The 25,466-nt window shown below is 36.1% G+C and overlaps 1 long non-coding RNA gene across 1 annotated transcript in view; it reads right to left on the reverse strand.

The window, feature by feature from the left end:
- Nucleotides 1-20,129, reverse strand: part of LOC308654778 — a 61,002-nt gene extending 40,873 nt beyond the window's left edge. The window contains exon 1 of the long non-coding RNA XR_014023312.1: nucleotides 19,962-20,129. This is a non-coding gene — a long non-coding RNA (uncharacterized lncRNA). The remainder of the gene's footprint in view (nucleotides 1-19,961) is intronic.
- Between the last annotated feature and the right edge of the window lie 5,337 nt (nucleotides 20,130-25,466).

The following is a 25,466-nucleotide window of genomic DNA, read 5'->3' on the forward strand; positions in this document are numbered from 1 at the left end:
TCCTTTTTATTTTCCCATTCCCGTCACAACCTCTTATATGTAATTTTGTATAGCAATGAGGGTCTCCCTTCATTTCCATGCAATATTCCTTTTCTCTCACTTTCCCTACTATCTCATGTCTCTGTTTAAAGTTAATCTTTTCTTCCTGCTCTTCCTCCCTGCTCTGTTCATAGTTGCTCTCATTATATCAGAGAAGACATTTGGTATTTGTTTTTTAGGGATTGGCTAGCTTCACTAAGCATAATCTGCTCTAGTGCCATCCATTTCTCTGCAAATTCTATGATTTTGTCATTTTTTATTGCTGCATAGTACTCCATTGTGTATAGATGCCACATTTTTTTTATCCATTCATCTATTGAAGGGCATCTGGGTTGGTTCCACAGTCCAGCTATTGTGAATTGTGCTGCTATGAACATCGATGTGGCAGTATCCCTGTAGCATGCTCTTTTAAGGTCTTCAGGGAATAGTCCGAGAAGGGCAATAGCTGGGTCAAATGGTGGTTCCATTCCCAGCTTTCCCAGGAATCTCCAAACTGCTTTCCAAATTGGCCGCACCAATTTGCAGCCCCACCAGCAATGTACAAGTGTACCCTTTTCTCCACATCCTCGCCAGCACTTGTTGTTGTTTGACTTCATAGTGGCTGCCAATCTTACTGGAGTGAGATGGTATCTTAGGGTGGTTTTGATTTGCATTTCTCTGACTGCTAGAGATGGTGAGCATTTTTTCATGTACTTGTTGATTGATTGTATATCCTCCTCTGAGAAGTGTCTGTTCAGGTCCTTGGCCCATTTGTTGATTGGGTTATTTGTTACCTTATTGTCTAATTTTTTGAGTTCTTTGTATACTCTGGATATTAGGGCTCTATCTGAAGTGTGAGGAGTAAAAATTTGTTCCCAGGATGTAGGCTCCCTATTTACCTCTCTTATTGTTTCTCTTGCTGAGAAAAAACTTTTTAGTTTAAGTAAGTCCCATTTGTTGATTCTTGTTATTAACTCTTGTGCTATGGATGTCCTATTATGTTGAGAGCCACAGCCAAAGGGGCCCCAGCAAACTTCCAGCTGCCAGCAACCAGCTGCCAGCTGATGATTGGCTCACAGCGGCCCCAGCAACATCTAGCTGATTGGCTCCTCCACGGAGCTGCTCATTGGAGGACTTCTTTGGCTCCGCCCACGCAACCCAGCCAATCGGCCTCAAGAACAGGAGGATTGTGGGAGGTGGTGAGGTTTGTGTGGGGGTGAGAGGCTTGTGGGAAGCCGGTGGTGGCAGTTGGGCTCTGAGGGGTTTTCCCTGAGGAGCTGTTTTGTTTGGCGTTTGTAGTTCTAAAAATAAAGTTAGTTTCTTTTGACAAGTGGCTCCTGAATTGTGCCCAGCCCGACTGCGGCACTATTAAGGAATTTGGAGCCCAACCCCACAATATGTAGATCAGAGCCAACTTTTTCCTCTATTAGACGCAGAGTCTCTGATTTGATATCAAGCTCCTTGATCCATTTTGAGTTGACTTTTGTGCATGGCGAGAGAAAGGGATTCAGTTTCATTTTGTTGCATATGGATTTCCAGTTTTCCCAACACCATTTGTTGAAGATGCTATCCTTCCTCCATTGCATGCTTTTAGCCCCTTTATCAAATATAAGATAGTTGTAACTTTGTGGATTAGTCTCTGTGTCCTCTATTCTATACCATTGGTCCACCCGCCTGTTTTGGTACCGTACCATGCTGTTTTTGTTACTATTGCTCTGTAATATAGTTTGAAATCTGGTATCGCTATACCACCTGATTCACACTTCCTGCTTAGAATTGTTTTTGCTATTCTGGGTCTTTTATTTTTCCATATGAATTTCACGTTTGCTTTATCTATTTCTATAAGAAATGCCATTGGGATTTTGATTGGCATTGCATTAAACCTATAGAGAACTTTTGGTAATATCGCCATTTTGATGATGTTAGTTCTGCCTATCCATAAACAAGGTATATTTTTCCATCTTCTAAGATCTTCTCCTACTTCTCTCTTTAGGGTTCTGTAGTTTTCATTGTATAAATCTTTCACCTCTTTTGTTAGGTTGATTCCCAAGTATTTTATTTTTTTTGAGGATATTGTGAATGGAGTGTTTTTCCTCGTTTCTCTTTCAGAAGTTTTGTCGCTGATATACAGAAATGCCTTTGATTTATGCATGTTGATTTTATATCCTGCCACTTTGCTGAATTCATTTATTAGTTCTAGTAGTTTCTTTGTAGAACCTTTTGGGTCTTCTAGGTATAGAATCATGTCATCCGCAAATAGTGATAATTGAAGTTCTTCTTTTCCTATTTTTATGCCTTTAATTTCTTTCGTCTGTCTAATTGCTCTGGCCAGTGTTTCGAGAACTATATTGAATAGAAGTGGTGATAGAGGGCATCCCTGTCTTGTTCCAGATTTTACAGGGAATGCCTTCAACTTTTGTCCATTCAGAATGATGCTAGCCTGAGGCTTAGCATAGATAGCTTTTACAATGTCAAGGTAAGTTCCTGTTATCCCTAGTTTTTCTAATGTTTTGAACATGAATGCATGCTGTACTTTGTCAAATGCTTTCTCTGCGTCTATCGAGATGATCATATGGTTCTTATCTTTAAGTCTATTGATGTGGTGAATAACATTTATTGATTTCCGTATATTGAACCATCCTTGCATCCCAGGGATGAATCCTACTTGATCATGGTGCACAATTTTTTTGATGTGTTTTTGTATTCGATTCGCCAGAATTTTATTGAGGATTTTTGAATCTATGTTCATTAGAGATATTGGTCTGTAGTTTTCTTTCTTTGAGGTGTCTTTGTCTGGTTTCGGAATCAGGGTGATGTTGGCCTCATAGAATGAATTTGGAAGAGCTCCCTCTTTTTCTATTTCCTGAAATAACTTGAAAAGTATTGGTATTTATTCTTCTTTAAAGGTTTTGTAAAACTCCGCTGTATACCCATCCAGTCCTGGGCTTTTCTTGGTTGGTAGTCTTTTGATGGCTTCTTCAATTTCATCCATTGATATTGGTCTGTTCAAATTGTGTGTATCCTCCTGACTCAGTCTGGGCAAATAATATGACTTAAGAAATTTATCGATGTCTTCACTATCTTCTATTTTATTGGAATATAGGTTTTCAAAATAATTTCTAATTGTCTTCTATATTTCTGTAGCATCTGTTGTGATATTGCCTTTTTTATCCCGTATGTTAGTAATTTGAGTTCTCTCTCTTCTTCTCTTCGTTAGCATGGCTAAAGGTCTGTTGATCTTATTTATTTTTTCGAAGAACCAACTTTTAGTTTTGTTAATTTTTTCAATAGTTTCTTTTGTTTCAATTTCATTGATTTCCGCTCTGATTTTAATTATTTCTTGCCTTCTGCTACATTTGCTGTTGTTTTGCTCTTCCTTTTCTAGGGCTTTGAGATGAAGTGTGAGCTCATTTATTTGTTGGTTTTTTCTTTTTTTGAGGAATGACCACCAGGCGATGAATTTTCCTCTTAAAACTGCTTTCATTGTGTCCCATAGATTCCGATATGTTGTGTCTGTATTTTCGTTTATCTCTAAGAATTTTTTGATTTCCTCCTTTATGTCTTCTGTAACCCATTGATCATTCATTAACATATTGTTCATTTTCCATGTGATGTAGGATTTTTCCTTCCTTCTTTTATCATTGATTTCCAGTTTCATTCCATTATGATCAGATAAAATGCATGGTATTATCTCCACCCCTTTATATTTACTGAGGGTTGCCCTATGGCATAATATATGGTCTATTTTTGAGAAGGATCCATGTGCTGCTGAGAAAAAAGTATATCCATTTGATGATGGTTGATATATTCTATATATGTTAGTTAAGTCTAGGTTATTGATTGTGATATTGAGTTCTATAGTTTCTTTATTCAACTTTTGTTTGGAGGATCTGTCCAATGGTGAGAGAGGTGTGTTGAAGTCACCCATAATTACTCTGTTGTGGTCTATTTGATTCTTGAACTTGAGGAGAATTTGTTTTATGAATGTCGCAGCACCATTATTTGGTTCATAAATATTGATAATTGTTATGTCTTGTTGGTGAATGGTTCCTTTTAACAGTATATAATGTCCTTCTTTATCCCTTTTGATTAACTTAGTCTTGAAGTCGATTTTATTCGATATGAGGATGGCCACCCTTGCTTGCTTACGAGGACCGTGTGCGTGTTATATTTTTTCCCATCTTTTCACCTTCAGCCTGTGTATGTCTTTTCCAATCAGATGTGTCTCCTGGAGGCAGCATATTGTTGGATTTGTTTTTTTAATCCATGATACCAGCCTATGTTGCTTTATTGGAGAGTTTAAGCCATTAACATTCAGAGTTACTATTGATATATGGTTTGTACTTCCATCCATGTTTGATTATTTATCCTTTTTAAAAAAAAATTTAGTTTGTTTCTCCATGATTATCTTTCCCCTCGCCCTCTGTCTTTACCGAGGCACTTCCCACTGATGGTTTTGGTTATTGTTTTTCATTTCTTCCTCGTGTAGTGTTTTGCTCAAAATGCTTTGCAATGCTGGTTTTCTGGCTGCAAATTATTTTAACTTTTGTTTATAATGAAAGATTTTTATTTCATTGTCATACCTGAAGCTTAATTTTGCTGGATACAGAATTCTTGGTTGGCATCCATTGTCTTTCAGTGTTTGAAATACATTGTTCCATGACCTTCTTGCTTTCCGTGTCTGTGATGAAAACTCCGTTGTTAATCTTATTGGTTTACCCCTGAATGTAATCTGTCTCCTTTCTCTTGTAGCTTTTAATATTTTCTCTTTGTTCTGCGTATTGGATATCTTCATAACAATGTGTCTTGGCGTTGTTCTACTGTGATTTTGTGTGCTCGGTGTCCTGTATGCATCTTCAATTTGTATATCTGTTTCCTTTTTTATTTCTGGAAAGTTTTCTGTAATTATTTCATTCAGGAGCTTACTCATTCCCTTGGTTTGAATCTCTGTACCTTCTTCTATCCCGATGACTCGTAAGTTTGGTTTTTTTATGTTATCCCATATCTCTTGGATGTTTTTCTCGTGATTTTTTACCAATCTTTCTGAGTTGGCTAGACTCTTTTCAAGATGATATATTTTGTCTTCATTATCTGACTTCTGGCTTCTACTTGCTCCACTCTGTTAGTGATACTCTCAATTGAGTTTTTAATTTGGTTTATCGTTACCGTTATTTCTAGAATTATTGTTTGATTATTTTTTATAATCTCTATCTCCTGATAGAGATGCTTAACTTCTTCTTTTATCTGTTTATGTAATTCATTCTCAATGTGTTCTTTCGCTGCTTGAATTTGCTGTCTTGTATCCTCTTTAAGGTTCCATTCCATCTGTCTAAGGTGTTCCTTGAGTTCTTTATATGACCATTTTTCTGATAACTCTAGGTCCTCCTGAATATTTAGGCTGTCCTGCATTATTTGTACTCCTTTTCTTCCTTGCTTTTTGAAGCTGCTCATGTTACTTCTTGTTCTGTTTGACTGCTGAGTTACTGTTTACTCCTATAAATTTATTTGATGCTGTAGCCGCAGGTTTCAATGAAGTTATCTCCTCCGCCGCAGTCTGATGACGTCAGTTCTCTGCCATGGTGGTATCTCTTGCAAATGGCGACAGTTCATTTCCCTTTGCTGGGCAACCAATGCAATGGGTGGGTCCTTACTGTCTCTCCCAAGCCCCGTTTCAAACCTGTGGCCACTACCTATGAAGCTCGGTATGCATTTACCTCCGTAGGATCAGAAGGGCTGACCAGTTGTTTCAGCCGGATGGATTAGTGCTGAGTCACAGCTGTTTGTCTGTGGGAAGCTGGCGAACGGGAGCTTGAATTCAGCCGATCCGGGCTCAGTGTGTGTTCTGAGAGGCCCAGACTGTTCGCCCCAGATCCACGTCAGCTCAGCATTGCCTAGTGATCCATTTCTTGGCTCTCAGGGTTCTCAGCATTCTCCCTGTGGTTTGTTTTCAGATTCTGTATAGCACAGACACCTGGGCTCCGGATCCAGGACAGAAGTCTTTCACTAAGCGCAGCTTAGCCTGCTTCCTTCTGCCTGGATATGTCCGGGGCTCTGGGAGCTCAGTCGCCCTCCGCAGGTGGCTCCCCCTCGCTGCCCCTGTTATACTCTTCCACAGCCTCCTATGCCGCAATCCTTTTCTTTTCTTTTTTTCTTTCTTTTTTTTAAATTCTTTTTCTCTGTTGAATTTTGACCTTCACATAAACATTTATACAGTTTCTTTTTTATCATTCCTAGCAATTTTGAAGCCAGTTATTTTACCAGGATTAGTATTTTTGTGAACTAGGATGTCTTATTAGTATATTTTAGTTTTGTATTCTTTTATTTATATTTTTAATTTTTTAAAATTTTTCTTTACACATTTTTCCTGTTTCCTTTGATTCTCTCTTCTGCTAAGAGCCAATCTCTATTCTTCTCTTTTTCACTCTTTCTTTAAACTTTTATTTATGTTTTCTTTCCTTCTCCCTCAAAATCATCACATCCTATATTACTTCTATTCTCTCCCTGTCTACCATTTGAAATTGTAAACACTTTTGCAAACTTGCTGTTTTATTATAGGCAATAACTAATCATTTCATTTCTGTTTATTGTGATAATTAACACTTTAGACATCATAATAAGAATTATTTGATTTACTGCTACATATTACTTGCATTGATGGTGGTTATTATTTGTCTCCCCCTAAACAGTGAGGTACTAGAAACCATTAGGTACAATATAAGTCCACAGGGTAGAAACTCTACTGCCTCAGATCTATTCCGTTAGATGGATAGACACACAAACAAGAAAAGTGAAGGGAAAAAAATCTCTCAAACAAACCAAAATACACCAATAACAGAATCCATTGACACAACCATGGGAGAAATGTCCGATGTGTTTAGAATGTACATAGTTAATCTGATCTGTGAAGTAGACGATAGTATAAGGTAGAGGAAGGTATGAGGAGTGAAATCAAAGAGAAAATACAGGAAGTGAAAGACCAAAAAAGAGGCAGAGATTCTGAAAAATAAATAAGCAGAAATCCTCAAAATGCAGGAATCAATAAGCCAAATTAAAAATTCAAAGAAAACATCAACAACAGATGAGACTATTTGGAGGGCAGAAGTCAGGGATGAAGACAAAATGTATAATCTTGAAAATAGAGTTGACCATGGAGAGAAGATGTTAAGAAACCATGAGCAGATCACAAGAATTATGGGATACAATTGAAAGACCAAATTTAATATTTATCAGGATATATGAAGGCATGGAGTTACAAACCAAAGGAATGCACAATATAGTCAGTGAAATAATATCAGAAAATTTCCCAAATATACAGAATGAAATGGAAAATCAAATACAAGAGGATTACAGGACCCCAAACATACAAAAAAATGAAAAACATAGAGTCACATTATAACAAAAATGGTTAGCATACAGAATAAGGATAGAATGTTAAAGGCTGTGAGAAAAAAGTATCAGTATACATACAGGGGGAAGCCAATTTGGATCTCAGCTGATTTCTCAACCCAGATCTTCAAAGCTAGGAGGTTCTGGAATAACATATACCAAGCTCTGAAAGAAAATGGATGCCAACCAAGAATTATAGGTCCAACAAAATTAAGCTTCAGATTTGAAGAACAAATAAAAGCCTTCCACGATAAACAATAATTATTATGAGAATTCACAAATAGAAAGCCTGCTATACAGAATATTCTCAACAAAATATTCCATGAAGATGAAATGAAAAAAAAAAGAAAAAAGAAAACAAATGAAGAGAGGAACTACACTAAAGGAAAAGTCAATCAAAGGAGAAATTAATTTAAATTAAAAACTAGAAATAATCCCAAATGAGAACATAAATCATACCACAATAATAACCTTGAATATTCATGGCCTAAACTCATCAATCACAAAACATACAGTGGCAGATTGTATTAAAAAAACAAGACCCAATAATATGCTGTCTCCAAGAGACTCACCCCATAGGCAATGACATCCACAGACTGAAGGTGAAAGATTGGGAAAAAATATATCACTCACATAGATGGTGTAAACAAACAGGGTTTTCTATCTTTGCATCAGATAGAGTGAACTTCAGAGAGGAGAAAGAAAGCTATTTTATACTGCTTAAGGGAATTATACATTAACAAGACATAACAATCATAAATTTATATGCCCCAAATAATGAAGCATCTACATACATCAAACAAATCCTTCTCAATTTTAAGAATCAAATAGACCATAACAAAATAATACTGGGTGATTTTAACACACCTCTCTTGCCACTGGATATATCTTCCAAACAAAAACTAAACAAAGAAACATAGAATCAAATAATCAATCAATAATTTAGACTTATGGACATATATAGAGTATTTCATCCAATCAATGAGCAAATACACATTCTTCCCAGCAGGACATGGATCCTTCTCTAAAATAGATCATATGTTATTCTACAAAGCAACTCTTAGCAAATACAAAAAAAATAGATACAGTAATCTGTATTCTTACCATATCATAATGGAATGAAACTAAAATCAACAATAGAATAAAAAGTACAATGTACTCTAACACCTGGATATTAAATAATATGCTATTGAATGACAAATGGATAGAAGAAGAAATCAGAGATGAAATTTAAAAAATACTTAGAGATAAATGAGAATAGTGATACAACATATCAAAATCTAAGACACTATGTAGGAAGTGCTAAGAAGAAAGTTTATTGCATTGAGCTCATTCATTAAAAGAATAAAAAGTCAACAAATAAATGACCTAACTTTACATCTCAAACCCCTAGATAAAGATCAACGAATCAACACCAAAAACAGTAGAAGACAGAAAATAATTAAAACCAGAGCTGAAATCAATGAAATTCAAACAAAAGAAACAATTTATAGTCTAGGTTTTTAAATTATTTTAATTACAACAAGGAAGAATAAGTACCACTTATTAATGGATTACAAAGAGAGAATTACTTCTAAGTCACCTTAGTGACACAGCTCATACCCTCTTCCCAGAGAGCCTTCTCTGGTCTCTATCCTCAATGGATCTAGCAATGGACCATTTGACTATCCCCATCTCTGCACCACCCACAGGGTCACAACCCAAACAACCAAGATTGAACACCGATTTAAAGGCATTCAATCATAATCTGACAGGCAACAAAATTGAATCTCTATGTATTTGAACCAAGATACAGAGATACTAGCAAGACACTAGAGAGGTTGAGTGGACTCAGGACCTGGTAGCCATTTTTAATCATGTGATCATGATAAATAAATGGAGAAAGTCTTTCTGCAGAGTACTATAAGACAACACAGTTATGACCATGTTGAATCAACATGGAGAGATGAACAGAATGGTGGATTATTTGGTGTATTTCTAGCTCCGTGAGATCTGACTGAACTTTACTACAATTGAGTTGCAAGCAACTTATGCTATTCTTCTAAGAATCCCCTTTTACATTAGATGTTCAAAGTTCAATAGGTTTTCTTTCTTAATCAAGGTATGTGTGTGTGTATATGTGTGAGTCTCTCATCCATTTTGGAAATGAAGCTGAGACTCATAAGGAATTACACCTAAGTCACACACACACACACACACAAAAAAAAAAAAAAGGAAGGGGAAGAGCAAGAATCTCAGCTTTAAACTCTCAACCACTGTTTTAGAGTTCCTTCATTTTAAATTGTCTGGCTGACTTACAATGAAGCAGGATTATGACTTGCACTCACAACACTATAAATCTTGCTCATGAAATAAATTAAAGCTTCGCTTATAGTAAAAAATATTACTCCTTTCTCCATGGCATTCCAGTCCTTTATTTCTATAATTCATCTTTATCCTCCACCATTACCCAACAGCTCAGTGAAGGACCGTGTAAGGCCTTTGACATCACACTATGACTTTACAAATTCCAACCTACTTCCACCCTCCCTGATAAGTCTTAAATCATTGTCGCTCTGAAATGAGCTAATAAAAACATTGCCTTCCTATAAACAAATTATTGATGTTTTTTTCTAGAATATATAGATATTTCTAATAGAAAATAAACACACTGTGTTAGCAGAGCTTGTCAAACTCACAAGAAGGCTTCAAACACTAAAACACCTTTATCAGAGACAGAGGAAGCCCTAGTAGAACTCTCCACAGATGTGGCCACAGGCCTCTAAGGTTCAGACATAAAGAAGTTGGAAGACAAAAGCCCCATTTTCACTTTATCCCATGATTTTAGGCCATGAAAGGACTGAAATGATTCACAGCATGGGAGAAAGAGTGAGCACAGTGAAAACAATTAAGAATTGACACCTGGGCTTGGGAAATAGCAACAACTTGGATCTTACAACAGGAAAATAAGGTATGCCTTATAATGAGAGTATGTCTTAAATACGTTAGGACCAAGTAAAACAAAGAGTGAAATACTGACCATTTCTTAGAAAATAGGAGATAATTATTTGTAAGTTACACTAGATCTGAAAGAAAGTAAAAGTGAGAAAAAAATTTAAAGGTAAACTAGGGCCAACATTTGAAATTATTTCAATAAAGCATATTATTGAAAAGTCAAACATATTAGTAAAACCAAATAGAGGAGTTCAGAATTGTGTTCATATCTATGTAGGAACTTAGTGCACAATTAGGTTTGTCTTACATACTTAATGATGGGAACATAGATCTTCCAATAACTGGCACTGAAACAATTGCATAGTCATCTGAACTGAAAAACAAACTTGAATTGTTATCTCCCTTGTACAGAAGCAAGTTGTACATAAATCTAAGAATTAAATGTAAAAGTTGAAACTATACAAGTACTATAAAATAACATGAGAGAACATTGTTTTATCTCAGAGAAGGGATGGAAACATTAATTAATAAAATCCACAAGACATAAACAATATATAGATAAATCTGATTTTTTGTAATATCAGGGTTTGAATCCAGGGCCTCACATGAACTAGACAAGGGCTTCACCACTAAGGTACATCATAGCCCCTTTTTATTTTTTATTTTGAGACAAGATCTTACTAAGTTTGTAGCTAGATTTGTAGAACCAGACCCTGCATAATTTTCTTAAATTTTGCATATAGAAAAACAAAACCATCAGCCAAGCATGGTGGCTCACACCTGTAATCCAGGCTACTCGTGAGACTGAGGCAGGAAAATCACAAGTTTGAGGCCAGCCCAAGCAACATAGAGAGAATTCAAATTAATCAATAAGTAAATAAGGTATAAAGTTTCAACTGCACAGGAGTAATCCATTTTTTAGATCTAAGATCTATTTTACAGTACAATGACTATAGCTAATATGTATTATATCTTTCAAAATTGCTAAAAGCATAATTTTTAAATGTTCTCATTACAAAACAAGATAATTATTCACCAGCTAAATAATCCAGTAGAATCTCCCTATTTTAATGTCAATTAATAACTAACCTTAATTACATCAACAAAGCCCTAATTGCCATGTAATATAACATACTCCCAGTACGGTATCTCAATTTATTCTGTTTCCAGGGATTAGGCTGGGACACCTTTGCAAGGATTTTGTTTGTGTGTTTCTTAATTCTGCCTACCACAGTCCACATGTCCACAAAATATGCAGAATCATTTGTAGTGTTGGGGGAAAAAAAGAAACAAAAACAGAAAAAAATCTAAAAGTGTTCAGGGGATTGGTTAAATAAATTATGATATGTCCATACAATGAAACACTACGTAACCATTCAACCAAATGGAGTACTGTATGTACTAAAATGAGAAATCTACAAACTATATATTGTTAAGTGAAAAAGTAAGACCCAAAACAGAGTAGATAGTATGCTAGCCCTTGCATGTTTTAAGGGAGATATATACGTAAGACATTCAGGGACCCCCATGGGGGCAAAAGACCAGGATAATTAAATGAATCTCTGGGTACAGTAAGCTATTCTCTAGTATGGCATGTTTTTCTCCTCTGGCCCCTGTGTTCCTTCAACAAACCTGTCATGAGACCCTAATAAAACTGCAGAAGCAGAATGTTTGCACAAGATAAAATTGTTACTGAGGAAAAACCTAAATAAACCCTCTAGCTTTGCTCATTCTTAGTCTACTTAAAAACCACTAATTTTTAAGGTCACACAGCTGGGCAATGCGTTCTTAGTTTCCCACTAAGAAAACACTGATGTGTAGGTTAGAATGATAACAGTTGCCTAGGTTACTCTTCAGGGACCTGAAAGACACTTTTGCTGAAACACTGGCTCTTCACTTGGGCCTGTAGATGGCTGATGAATAACAGGAATGGGATGGAAAAGCTTGGCATTTCTGTCTTCATATTGCGAGTGTCCCCTTTGGGGCCTTAACCTTCAGGTCAGATTCTACTCAGCTCTGCGTGTAGACTGCTTGGCTTGATTGCCCACTGGAGCTCGAGTTGTCTCCTTCCTTCCCCTCCCCCTGCTCTCAGCAGCTGTAGCAGCCCGAGCATCTTAGGTCTTTCAGCCCCATCACAAGATTTTGGTGCCAGCTGCAAGAGTAGCTCAGCAGATTCTAGGACAAGCTGACTATGTCTTCATTAGTCTGTTTCTTGCAACAGAGGGAAAATGTCTTGAGACTATGCCCAAGGCCAGTGAAAACTCACCACTTCAGCACACCCCAGCAAATCAATAAAAGCTTGCTTTTCCCTTTGTTGGGAGAGCAGACTTTTCACTCTCTCAGTTGGTGCTATCTCCCTTCCACTCTCAGTGAAGCCCCCAATTAATGTTTACCTATGTGTTCATAATTCTCTACTCGGCCCCATTTCTATCATTTTCAAGTGGAAACAGCCCATCTCTGATAGCAAAAGCTACCACAGACACTGGTCAGAATAATATCTCTAGGGTGGGGCACTGGGAAACTGGAGAGTTAAGATGACAATTTTCACTTTTTTTGCAGTTTAAATTTTGCCATCTGTTATTTTTTAAAAAACTGAGAACATATAAAACAGAAGAGTCTAAATAATTTCCTTTTTAATTTATGGCATATATTTATTTGTACAAACATATATAAACACATTGAAAACATATACACTGAATGTCATGTATTAACTCCTTTAGATTCAGACATGGAGCCCAGGACTGGAAACAGATGCTGAAAATAGCCACTTTATCATCCATCCTTCCTTCCTTCCTTCCTTCCTTCCTTCCTTCCTTCCCTCCCTCCCTCCCAATACTGGGATTAGATGCTAGGATTAGACTCAGGGCCTCACACATGTTAGGGGAGAGTTCTACCATTAGCTACATACCCAGCCTTTTTTATTTTTTATTTTGAGACAGGGTCTCTCTAAGTTGCTGAGGCTAGCCTCAAACTTGTGATCCTTCTGCCTTAACCTCCTGAGAATTTGGATTTCAGCTCTTTGGGGAACTATTCAATATTCTTCATAGTATGACACACAGTTAAATGTAGAAATAATTCTCAGTTATCTACCTTTTTGCTATTGAAATCCTGAGATACAGATATAGCTCTGCTTTAAAATATAATGTCTAGGACTGCAAATTGGTGCAACCACTATAGAAAGCAGTATGCAAATTCCTCAGAAAATTGGGAATGGAACCACCATTTGACCCGGCTATCCCACTTCTTGGTTTATACCCAAAAGACTTAAAATCAGCATACTATTGTGACACAGCCACATCAATGTTTATAGCAGCTCAATTCACAATAGCCAAACTATGGAACCAACCTAAGTGTACATCAATGAATGAATGCATAAAGAAAATGTGGTGTATATACACAATGGAGTTTTATTTGGCCATAAAAAACTGAAATTTCAGCATTTTCAGGAAAAACAGATGGAACTAGAGACCATCCATTTTTCCTGCAAATGAAGTTAAGTAAAAAAAGTCATACTCAGAAGGTCAAGGGTCATATGTTTTCTCTCATATGTGAAAGCTAGAAAGGAAAAAGAAAAAGAAATGTGGGCTGGATCTCCTAAAAATCAAAGGGAGATCAGGAAAGGTAAGGGACCAAGGGTTGGAGGTAGGGAAATGTCCCTAGGACTCCCAATAAAAATGGAGGGGGGAGTGCTATAGAGTGATATTGGTCAAATTATATTGTGTGCATGTACAAATATATAACAATTCATCGAATCCCATCATTATGTACAATTATAATACACAAATTAAAAAATAGGGAAAAAATAATGTCTTTATAAGAAATAATTTTGCTCTCCGCCACAATGTGGACGGTAGGCCATATGCCTAAATTTGGGGGATCAATTTTTATATACAAGCAAGACTTTACTAATATTTTCTTCTAATTCAAAATAAAATTTTCGCTTGTTTTTGTCTGTGAAAGACTGTCAAATACCCACCTTATGTCAATGGTGCCAGTAGGTTAACCTGCCAGGGAAAATCAGTATATAACTTTGTAACTATAAGCTCCTTCTCTGAATTCACAGTAATTAGGGAAATGTCAGTTGCCAAGATTGATGCAGTTGCACCTCTGGACACAGTATTAATTAAGTCGTGTTTTTCCTAGCAGATTTGGTGCTGCATTAGATAGTGCAAAAGTGAATGGCATTATTCGCATTTGTAATGGATAAGGGGTTGAAATACCATGCATCTGGGTCATGGCTGATCATAATGCATGAGGAAAAAATTGTAAAACTACCTCCAAACACCTTTGAGTTCTCTTCTACCTGCCCAGTCATCCCATGCCCCATTCAACATCTTTTCCATTCCCTCTTGCTCAGTAGTAAATGACCAGTAAAGACTGGGTGCCATTCACAGATAGACATGAGGAATTCCTGGAAACATAACACTGTTTTAGTATGACTGTGTCTCCTACATTCCAGTATATTCTTTCTTTCATTTAACAAACATCTGTGGAGCCATTCACTGTTCCAGGTGTTGGAACTCTGCTGCTGTCAGAACTCATCAAGCTTACATTCTACTGCATAATATTTAGGTAGTGATAAATGCTAATAAAGAGAAAGGAGAGGGGATAAAGATGTAGCTTAGTGGTAGGACACTTGCCTCACATGCACAAGGCCCCAGTATCCTCTTCAAGGGCACTAACTTCCTTCCAGTAGGCCACACACCCCAAAGGTCCCACCCCTTCCCAGTAGTATCATGGGCTGCAGATTAATCCTTTATTATGATGAGACATTTAAGATCCAAACTATAACAAGGTAGAAGGAGTTAAATTTTGTTAGTTCCATGTTGCATGGTACTCAACTAAAAATAAGACTTGGCCTTCATAAGGCATTGACCCTGTAAGTAATGGAAAGTTTACAGATACAGCCCCCCACCCCAAAAGAGAGAGAGAGAGAGAGAGAGAGAGAGAGAGAGAGAGAGAGAGAGAAAGAGAGAGAGAGAGAGAGAAAGAAAGAGAGAGAAAGGAAATGTTGCAGGAACATGAAGAAAGTTTTGAAGAACTCAAAAGCATCTGGAATTAAATCAGTATCTCTGTCCAAGAAGTCTGAAGATTCAATGAAATTTCACTAAACTAATCTACTCATGATAATTTCTTCCTGGAACTTGAAATTTTACACTTTCTCCTGTGCAAGAGTACCTCATATCTAGAAATATCCTAAGAAATCAACATATTTTATTTGAAAACCCCTTTGCTTATGTCTCACAAAAAGTGGACACAGACTTGGCCTTCTCAACTTAGTAAAATATATATGGGGCTGGAGATGTAGCTCAGTGATAAAGTGTTTGCTCAGTGTGCATGAGGCCCAAGGTTCAATCCACAGCACCATAAATGAAAACATAAATAAATAAATAAATGGGGTGTACATGCTCTTTTGCTTTTGTTTTCTGGGCTTTTTGTCTGTTTGTTCCCGGATGACTCCAGTCTCTACCTGTGTCCCTCTGTCATGTTTGACCTTGGAGCAGTTGGCCTGTCTGTTATCATGGGCTGCTGAGCAACAGGAGCACCCAGGATCATTAGGGTAGATGTCAACAAAGTCAATTTTAAGATGATAAAGAAAGGAGTTTTATTTGATATGATAGGTTCTGGTGCAGAATTTTGTTTTGAGGTCATTAGAAGATCAAACACCATGGGGTGATCTCTGGAATGAAAGTTATCAGTATTTATACCAGTTGTTTTAGAATTTAATTGAATAAACATTCTTAAATTCCCTCCATATTCCTCTATTTAAATTTCTCTGTGCCCCATGACATCTCAGCTGGTGCCCTCAGCCCAAGCCTACAGATTCACTCACTAACCTAGACACTGAACCTAGAACTCTCATAATGAATTTTCTTTCCCCTCCCTTCTCCTTCACATTTCCTTCCACATAAACAGACATCCTCTGATAGGCACCTTGGTAAAGAATTATTGCTCAATTATTCCATAACAAGAATCATTCTTTTCAAGCCAGAAGATCTAAGTAAGATTCTTTTAAAGTTCAACAAATAATCCTAAAACACTATAAGCATCTTACTTTCAGTAAAATTATGTTAGATCTGAGATATATTTCCAAGGAAAATATTTACTATTCTTGATTAGATGGGTTCATTTCAAAAAGAAGGGAAAAATCCTGTTTTTCTGGTTAAACATAGTTTATATAAGATTAAGGAACTTGAGAGGAAGTTATTTTAGAATCTGAGACTTGCTTTCATTGGAGTTTTGGAGATATAATATGTTATTAGGTTATAGGGCTCTATCTTCCAGTCAGCTATATGAAACTCAGAGAATAGTCTCTTCAACTCGGGCCCTTTTCTGATTATGTGTTTGTAGTTATTTATTTTCTGATGATTCCCTCTTGGTGTGTAGCAATACTATTTATTTTCTGAATGTTGATTTTATTTCTTGCAACTATGCTGAATATATTAGTTCTTGTAGTTTGGGGTGAGAGTTTTGCTTATTTAGTGTACAATGATCAAAGTTTCATGTCCAGATCTATATGGTGCAGGAGAGACACAGGTACAAGGAAATATAGATCCAAAGACAGAGGCAACTAAAAATAGGAGCATTTTGGGTAATTTTGTCCAAAGACTCTGATGATATTGTATGTATAAATACATATATATATATATATATATATATATATATATATATTCAGTGTAAATAAATTCTCTTATCTACAAAAGGATACAGCAAAACCTTTCTCACAGTCTTGTTCTGAGAAATAGACTTTGGAAATAACTAATGAGAAGATGTCTGATTATGACTTCGTTAGCATGTTATATAATGCAAATATCTAACTGTTGCTTTTGATGTCTAAAACAAAATGTTGGTTTTAACCAACCAGCTCTGTCAGTAATGGTTCTTACAAAAATTATTACTATTTTTACAACCATTACTTTTACTGTTTTTATTTTATTTCCATTTTTTGAGTCATAAAATGCCAGGTACTATAATAGGCAGTAACAATGCCTTATCTGTTTCATAACATCCTTATAAGATAATGTTATTTCAAAGTAGGATAGAGACAATTATAAAAGAAAGCACAAGCTGAAAAGAAGGCTCAGATCCAACCCTCCAGTCCCTCTGTTAACCCCTACACTGCCTTGCATTTCTTTACAGCAGGCAGCTGCCTGCCCTCCTGCCATGAGAGTCATGGGGTCTGTGTGACTGTTGAGTGGATGACTGCAGGTGCTCAACTCAATACTAATGGCCAGTTAGTGTCAGAACGTTCTTTCCATGGGTCTGTTTCGGAAGGTGTGGATGAAGCAGGGAAGGGTGGAAGTACCTCAGGGGTTGGAAATGGAAAAATAGAAAAATGTACCAGAAAAACTTAGGAAAAGATATAAAAACAAGAGTTTTAGATTACAGTGTTTGTTTCAATTTACAAATACCCAAGGTAAGAGAATGCATAGTGGTTATAACCAGTGCATCTTGGTAAGTTTGTCTCATGCAAAGGGAGAGAACAAATTATCAATAACTATAACTATACATACCTCAGTTAAGTTATATAAACACTGATTGAAATTCTTTAGAGAATATAGTTAACCATTATTAGTCATTGTAAAAAGATTGCAAAACCTTATTCCAAACAAACGAATTGTCATTATATCAACCCCAAAATGTGGATTTATGTTTTTAAAGAAATATTGTGATAAAAAAACAAGAATGACTTTTCTGGAGAAATTTTTTTTCATAGAATCCTTTAATTTTCCATTGTATAAACCTGTCTTGGAACTTATTTTTAAAATACTTTATAAGAGTCTTCTTTTAAGAAAATTTAAATAAATCTTTCTAGAATTCTGAGGTCATTAAGAAAATAACCTGATATTTAAGAAGAAATGTGTTTATCCAGAGACTGGGCAATCTAATTTCTTGGGGAAAAGAGATCAGAATTTGGAATTGTCTGAATTATTTTCACTAGGGAGCTGTAGTTCCCAAATTATCTATAGCAGTATTTTATTACAGATATTAGGCATCTCCCCCAATTCATTTATTAAAAAACAGATAAATAGCTGGGCATGGTGGCACATGCTTGTAACCCCACCTACTCAGAAGGCTGAAGCAGGAGGTTTGAAGAAAACCTGGGCAATTTACTGAGAGCCTGTCTCCAAAAAAAGGGGAAAAAAGCTGGGGATGTAGCACAGTGGTAGAGCACCAGTGGGTTCAATCCCTAGTCTCGGGTGAGGGAGTAGATAAATGGCAGAACCAGCAAAGAAAAAAAGTAAGAATCTAGCTTACACTGTAATTTCAGTTCCTCTGTTTGGGATCATTGGATATTCCCACTGCCATTTCTCTCTATTGTATTTACACATGAAAATGTTTATATAAAATACACATAGCTAAATATTGTAAAGATCAGTAATATCTTAGCCCTCATAAAGAGCCTAATTCACTAGCCACTTAAGCATTCATATAGTGATTGTTGATGCAAGTTAATTCCTGTCACAAATGGCATAATCCTCTGGTTCAGTGTTTTCCAATCAGGATAGCAATTAATGAGTGTTGGGCAAGCCTGCTAACCCCCTACAAGGTGCACAGTGAAGAGTTCACTAAAAATGCCATTACTGCCCTTTTGAAAAACACTGCCTACTGTAAGCCTGCAATCTTCCGTCTTAAACCGTGAGGCTAAAGAAGGAAATAAAAATGAAAGTCTTTGTTTTCAAAAGTATAAAAATACTTTTAACAGATCATCAATTAAAATGTGAAAACTGCCATCCATTTTCCTCCAAATTCTATAATTTTGTCATTTTTTAATGCAGAGTAATACTCCATTGTGTATAAATGCCACATTTTTTTAGAGCAGATTATGCTAAGTGAAGCTAGCCAATCCCTAAAAAACAAATGCCAAATGTCTTCTTTGATATAAGGAGAGTAACTAAGAACAGAGTAGGGAAGAAGAGCATGAGAAGATGACTAACATTAAACAGGGATGAGAGGTGGGAGGGACAGGGAGAGAGAAGGGAAATTGCTTGGAAATGGAAGGAGACCCTTAGGGTTATACAAAATTACATACAAGAGGAAGTGAGGGGAAAGGGAAAAATAATACAAGGGGGAGAAATGAATTACAGTAGAGGGGGTAGAGAGAGAAGAGGGGAGGGGAGGGGAGGGGAGGGGGGATAGTAGAGGATAGGAAAGGCAGCAGAATACAACAGACATGAGTATGTCAATATGTAAATCAGTGGAAGTGTAACTGATGTGACTCTGCAATCTGTATACGGGGTAAAAATGGGAGTTCATAACCTACTTGAATCAAAGTGTGAAATATGATATATCAAGAACTATGTAATGTTTTGAACAACCAATAAAAAAAATAAAATAAAATAAAATGTGAAAACTAATAGAAAAATGTGCCAGCCCTTTGTACCATGACATAAAACACTATTTAAAATTCTTCATTATGTATAATAGAAAACAACTTAAAAAATGAATTCACTGGAAGAGTTTGGAGTGGTTTTGAGAACAAGTAGAAAGTTGAGAGAACACAACCCAAGCAGGGATCAAGAAAAACAAGTAATTTCCAAGATCCTATCACAGAATAATATATGCACAGGGCACTAGCAGACTATGGAACATCACACCTTACACACTCACACCATACTCACCTTTCCCAGAAGTGAGGATGCCAGGAGATTCTGTGTGGTAACTCATTGATCATGGCATTGATCACAGTGCTAAATTTAATCTATTTCTTAAAAACATCAAGAAAACTGAGAAAATACAATGCTAGGTTTATGTTACTTTAGCTGACCCCCTCTTTCTTTTGCAATCCTTAATGCTAGATGACATATTTTATTGTTTGTACACATTCCTTTTCCAGAAGTTTTCCTCGGAATTACTGCCATGGTGAGAACTCAACTCTTTCCTTACGTCATTTGGCTCATTCTTGAAATTACACATCATAAAACACATGTGCACATCAAATCGGCTATTTCTAAACAGTTTAATTGTTTCATTTTGTGATTCCCAAGACCTCAGCTGTTGTTATACATTAGAAATGGGTAAACTGCTCCACGGAGATTATAACCTAACACCAAAAACATCTTAAGAGGTTTATGTTCACCTGCTTTGAATTATTTCTCCTCTGTAGTATCAGGGGCCTCTCTCAGGAACACAACCCTGTACCTGAGCTATGAGGTTAGGGTAGGCATTCTCCTCATGAAGAAGGTGATAGGACAGACCTAGATTTCCTCAGTCAAAGCCCACATTTCCAGCAGTTGCTTTGGATAACTTTTCTTTAATAATGAAGCCTCATGCATAAAGTCTGAAATTAATTTGTGTATTACCTTGCTGGAAGAGCATGGAGCATATTCCTAAATTGGTTTCCGATTATATGGCAGGGAAGTTTAATATAGACCCACTAATTACCCATACTCTGAATCCTGAAAGGATCAATGAAGCAGTCAAAATAATGAAAACGTGGAAATTAAGTCACTCACATAATTTTTATGTCTGTGTATTTGGGACTAAGATAAAGGCTGCCTGGGTGTGAGTACAGAAGGAAAGTCATGCTGCAGAAGCTACAGACAGCTAATTGAAGATGCTTTCAGGAACTTTGAAATTAACTCCTTCCCCCCGTATTTTGTTTTATTCCCAAATTACAAAATATATGATCCTGAAAGTACTGAGCTCAGATACACTTAACATTCACATTTTATTTTCAATGTGACATTTTTTACACAGTACATTAACTAATGAAGTCAGTTCATAAACATTACAGTCCAAGTTTAAGAACATAGTTTACAAAAAGCTCATTGTTATCTTTACTTTTGTTGTTCTATTTCAAGATGTAAATTATTCATAAAATTCCCAATTCTGACATATATCATTTCTCACTACTCCCTGCTTTCCCACTGCAAAAAAAAGAAAGAAAGAAAAGAAAAACAGAAACTAGACAAAAATAACACTGACATCTCTATACGAATATAAGCTTGCCTACCTCCTTCTTACACTTGGAGTTTCATGTTATTTTTTAAAATTTTTTCACATCTTGCTTAATCTTCCCTAACCTAAAAGGAAGGGAATCTTATTTACTGGTCAATAAAGTGAGAATTAGAATTTCAAAACATAAATTTTGCTTTGGAAGTGTCTCAACTTTTTCTCTCCTCTCCCTCTCCCTGTCTTCTCTTTCCCTCCTCCTTCTTTTAGTATCCACTATGTCCTGTTATTTTAAGTACAATGTGATTTATGCAAGATCTGCAACATATTAGAGCAACTGTATTATATCCTATATAATCTTGTGTTTTAGAAGAATTATGCAAACAAAGATATTTCTAATTTTTTGCCTTTGATCACTCCACAGTGAATTCATATCTGGCTTCTACCCTTACCACTTCATCACATAAGAAAGATTTTTAATCTCTACAATGAAAACTATGAAACACTGATGAAAGAAACTGGAGAGGACACACCACACAACACACACACACACACACACACACACGAAAAGACATTTCATGTTCATGGATTGGAAGAATTAGTATCGCTAAAATGTTCATACCACCCAAAATGATCTATAGATTCAATGCAATCCTTATCAAAATACCAATGGCATTCTTCACAGAACTAAAAAAGAAAAATCCTAAAATTTATATGAAATCACAAAACAATACAAATAGCCAAAGCAATATTGAGCAAAAAGAACCAAGCAGGAGGCTTTATACAGCCTGATTTCAAAATATACTAAAGGGAGACAGGAGGAGGAAGCCCAGCCCGGCCCCGCCGCACCAGACCGGAGGAAGCCCATTAACCCTTAAAACCCATCAACCAGGGGCATGGCTACCAGCACGATTCTGTGGCTGATCCAGGTACCCGGTTTCCAACTCCCCCACCCTTAGCTGCAATAACTCAAAATATTTCCCACAAGCTTTTGGGGGGTCTAGCTATCAATGCAAAACAACAACTGTACAGGCACCTGGTTTCCACCTCAGAGACTAGAGTAGGGAGGATACAGATGGAAGCTCATGTCCTTTCACACTGGTTACATCCACCACCCTGAACACAGAGGCTCAAGCTAGGAATAGACAATGCCACCTACTGGAAGAAAGGAAAACAGTTCTGAGAGACTTTTTTTTTTTTTTTGCTCTTTTCTTCTCTCTCTTTCACAACCTCAACATATGTGAAAACAAGAACTGTGCAAGAAATAAGACTTTAACAACTGAATCACCAAAATAATATAATATAGAGGAATTGCATATGCCCCACCTTCCCCCCTTTTTTCTTTTTTCTTCCTTATCTTTTCCCTCTCTCTTTTTTCTCTTTTCTTCCTTGTTATTTATTTTCTCTTCATTCCTACTCCCTCTATCCCAATTTCAACCCCCTAACCTTTACTATCTATACATTGGGTAACTTTCTAAATACAGATAGGAGGTTGAATGTATACATTCTTCCATAAATTACCAGTATATTGGTTAGAGTTCTCCAAAGTTGCTAAGTTAGATTAACCTCATACCCTCACTCCTTTCCCCCAAGCATAACATCCTTCATCTGAAATTCAGTTTTCTATATGCCACCAGAAATGGTATGCCTTTTATGAAACTAATGACTATATTTTTAAATAATAATTGAAAAACCAATATCTGTAGACTTAGAGTCTAACTATAAATGTATTAATAATGAAAACTTGTGCTTAGATGATGTACTATTGATACTGGGAACTGTTAACATTGTCTTTCTCCACAAAAGAGGGATTTTGGAGCTATACAAGAGGAATATAAATATATAAGGGGAAAATCATTAACACAATGGTTTCACAAAGCTGGAAAGAAACATGAGCAGTATGAAAAGACAAGGAAAGAAAGGACCACAAACAATGCAGGTCAATTCAATATTAGAAGAGGTAATATCTGCAGCAGATAGAATGTCAGATAAAGAGTTCAGGATATACATGCTTCAGATGATCTGGAGTCTCAAGGAAGACATTAGACAGCAAAATCAGACAATGAAAGATCACTTTGACAATGAATTACATAAACAAATCCAAAAAGCAAAAGATCAACTCTACAGGGAGATAGAGGTTATAAAAAAAAACAAACCAGAAATCCTGGAAATGAAGGAAAAAATAAACCAAATTAAAAACTCAAATGAGAGTATTACCAACAGAGTAGAACACTTGGAAGATAGAACATCAATCAAAGAAGAGAATGTATTTCAACTTGAAAAGAACATAGACAGCTCAGCAAGAATGGTAAGAAACCATGAGCAGAACATCCAAGAAATATGGGATAACATAAAGAAACCAAACTTAAGAGTTATTGGGATACAAGAGGGTATAGAGGTCCAATCCAAAGGAATGAGCAATCTGTTCAATGAAATAATACTAGAAAACTTCCCAGGCTTGAAGAATGAAACAGAAATCCAAATCCTAGATGCATACAGGATGCCAAATGTACAAAATCATAAGAGATCCACACCAAGACACATTATAATGCAGATGGCCAACATACAGAATAAGGAGAGAATCTTAAAAGCCACAAGAAAGAGGAAGCAGATTACATTTAGGGGTAAACCAACCAGGATAATGGCTGATCTTTCAACACAGACTGTGAAAGCTAGAAGGTCCTGGAACAATATATTACAAACACTGAAAGAAAATGTGTTCCAACCAAGAATCATGTATTCAGCAAAATTAAGCTTCAGAATTGAAGATGAAATAAAAATATTCCATGATAAACAAAAGTTAAAAGAATTTGCAGTTAGAAAACCAGCACTGCAAAACATCCTTGGCAAAACATTACTGGAAGAGGAAATGAAAAATAACAATGAAAACCAATAGCGGGAGGTAGTACAGTAAAGCAAAAACTAATCAAAGAGGAAAAACAAATCATGTTAAGTAACATAAATAAACAAATATGGCTGGAAGTACAAACCATATCTCAATAGTAACCTTAAATGTTAATGGCTTAAATGCACCAATCAAAAGACATAGGCTAGTATACTGGATTTAAAAAAAAAAAAAAGATCCAACAATATGCTGCCTACAGGAAACTCATCTGATAGGAAAAGATATACAGAATGAATGTGAAAGGTTGGGAAAAATCATACCACTCATATGGACCTCAGAAGCAAGCAGGGGTGTCCATACTCATATCGAATAAAATAGACTTCAAGCCAAAGTTAATAAAAAAAAAAAAATAAAGCAGGACAGTACATGTTACTCAAGGGAACACAAGACTTAATGATCATTAATATATATGCCCCGAACAATGGTACAGCTACGTTCATCAAACAAACTCTTCTCAAGTTCAAGAGTCAAATAGACCACAACACAATAATCATGGGAGACTTTAACACACCTCTCTCACCACTGGACAGATCTTCCAAACAAAAGTTGAATAAAGAAACTATAGAGCACAATAATACAATTAATAACTTAGACTTAATTGACATATACAGAATATACCACCCAACATCAAGTGGATACACTCTTTTCTCAGCAGCACATGGATCCTTCTCAAAAATAGACCATATATTATGTCACAGGGCAAATCTTAGCAAATACAAAGGAGTAGAGATATTAACATGCATTTTATCTGATCATAATGGAATGAAATTGGAGATCAATGATAAAATAAGAAAGAAAAATTCCTACATCACATGGAGAATAAACAATATGCTACTGAATGAACAAAGGGTTACAGAAGACATCAAAGAGGAAATTTAAAAATTCTTAGAGGTAAATGAAAACTCAGACACAACATATCGAAATCTCTGGGACACTATGAAAGTAGTACTAAGAGGAAAATTCATTTCAGGGAGTTCATTCCTTAAAAGAAGGAAAAGCCAACAAATAAATGACTTCACACTACATCTCGAAGCCCTAGAAAAAGAATAACAAATCACTAGCAAATACAGTAGAAGGCAACAAATAATTAAATCAGAGCTGAAATCAATGAAATTGACACAAAAGAAACAATCAAAAAAATTGACAAAACTAAAAGTTGGTTCTTTGAAAAAATAAATAAGATTGATAGACCACTAGCCATGCTAACAAAGAGAAGAAGAGAGAGAACCCAAATTACTAGCTTATGGGATGAAAAATGCCACATCACAACAGACATTTCAGAAATATAGAAGATAATTAGAAATTATTTTGAAACCTGATACTCTAA

Source organism: Spermophilus citellus (assembly GCF_964194105.1).
Source record: "Spermophilus citellus genome assembly, chromosome: 8".
Classification (NCBI taxonomy): Eukaryota; Metazoa; Chordata; class Mammalia; order Rodentia; family Sciuridae; genus Spermophilus; species Spermophilus citellus.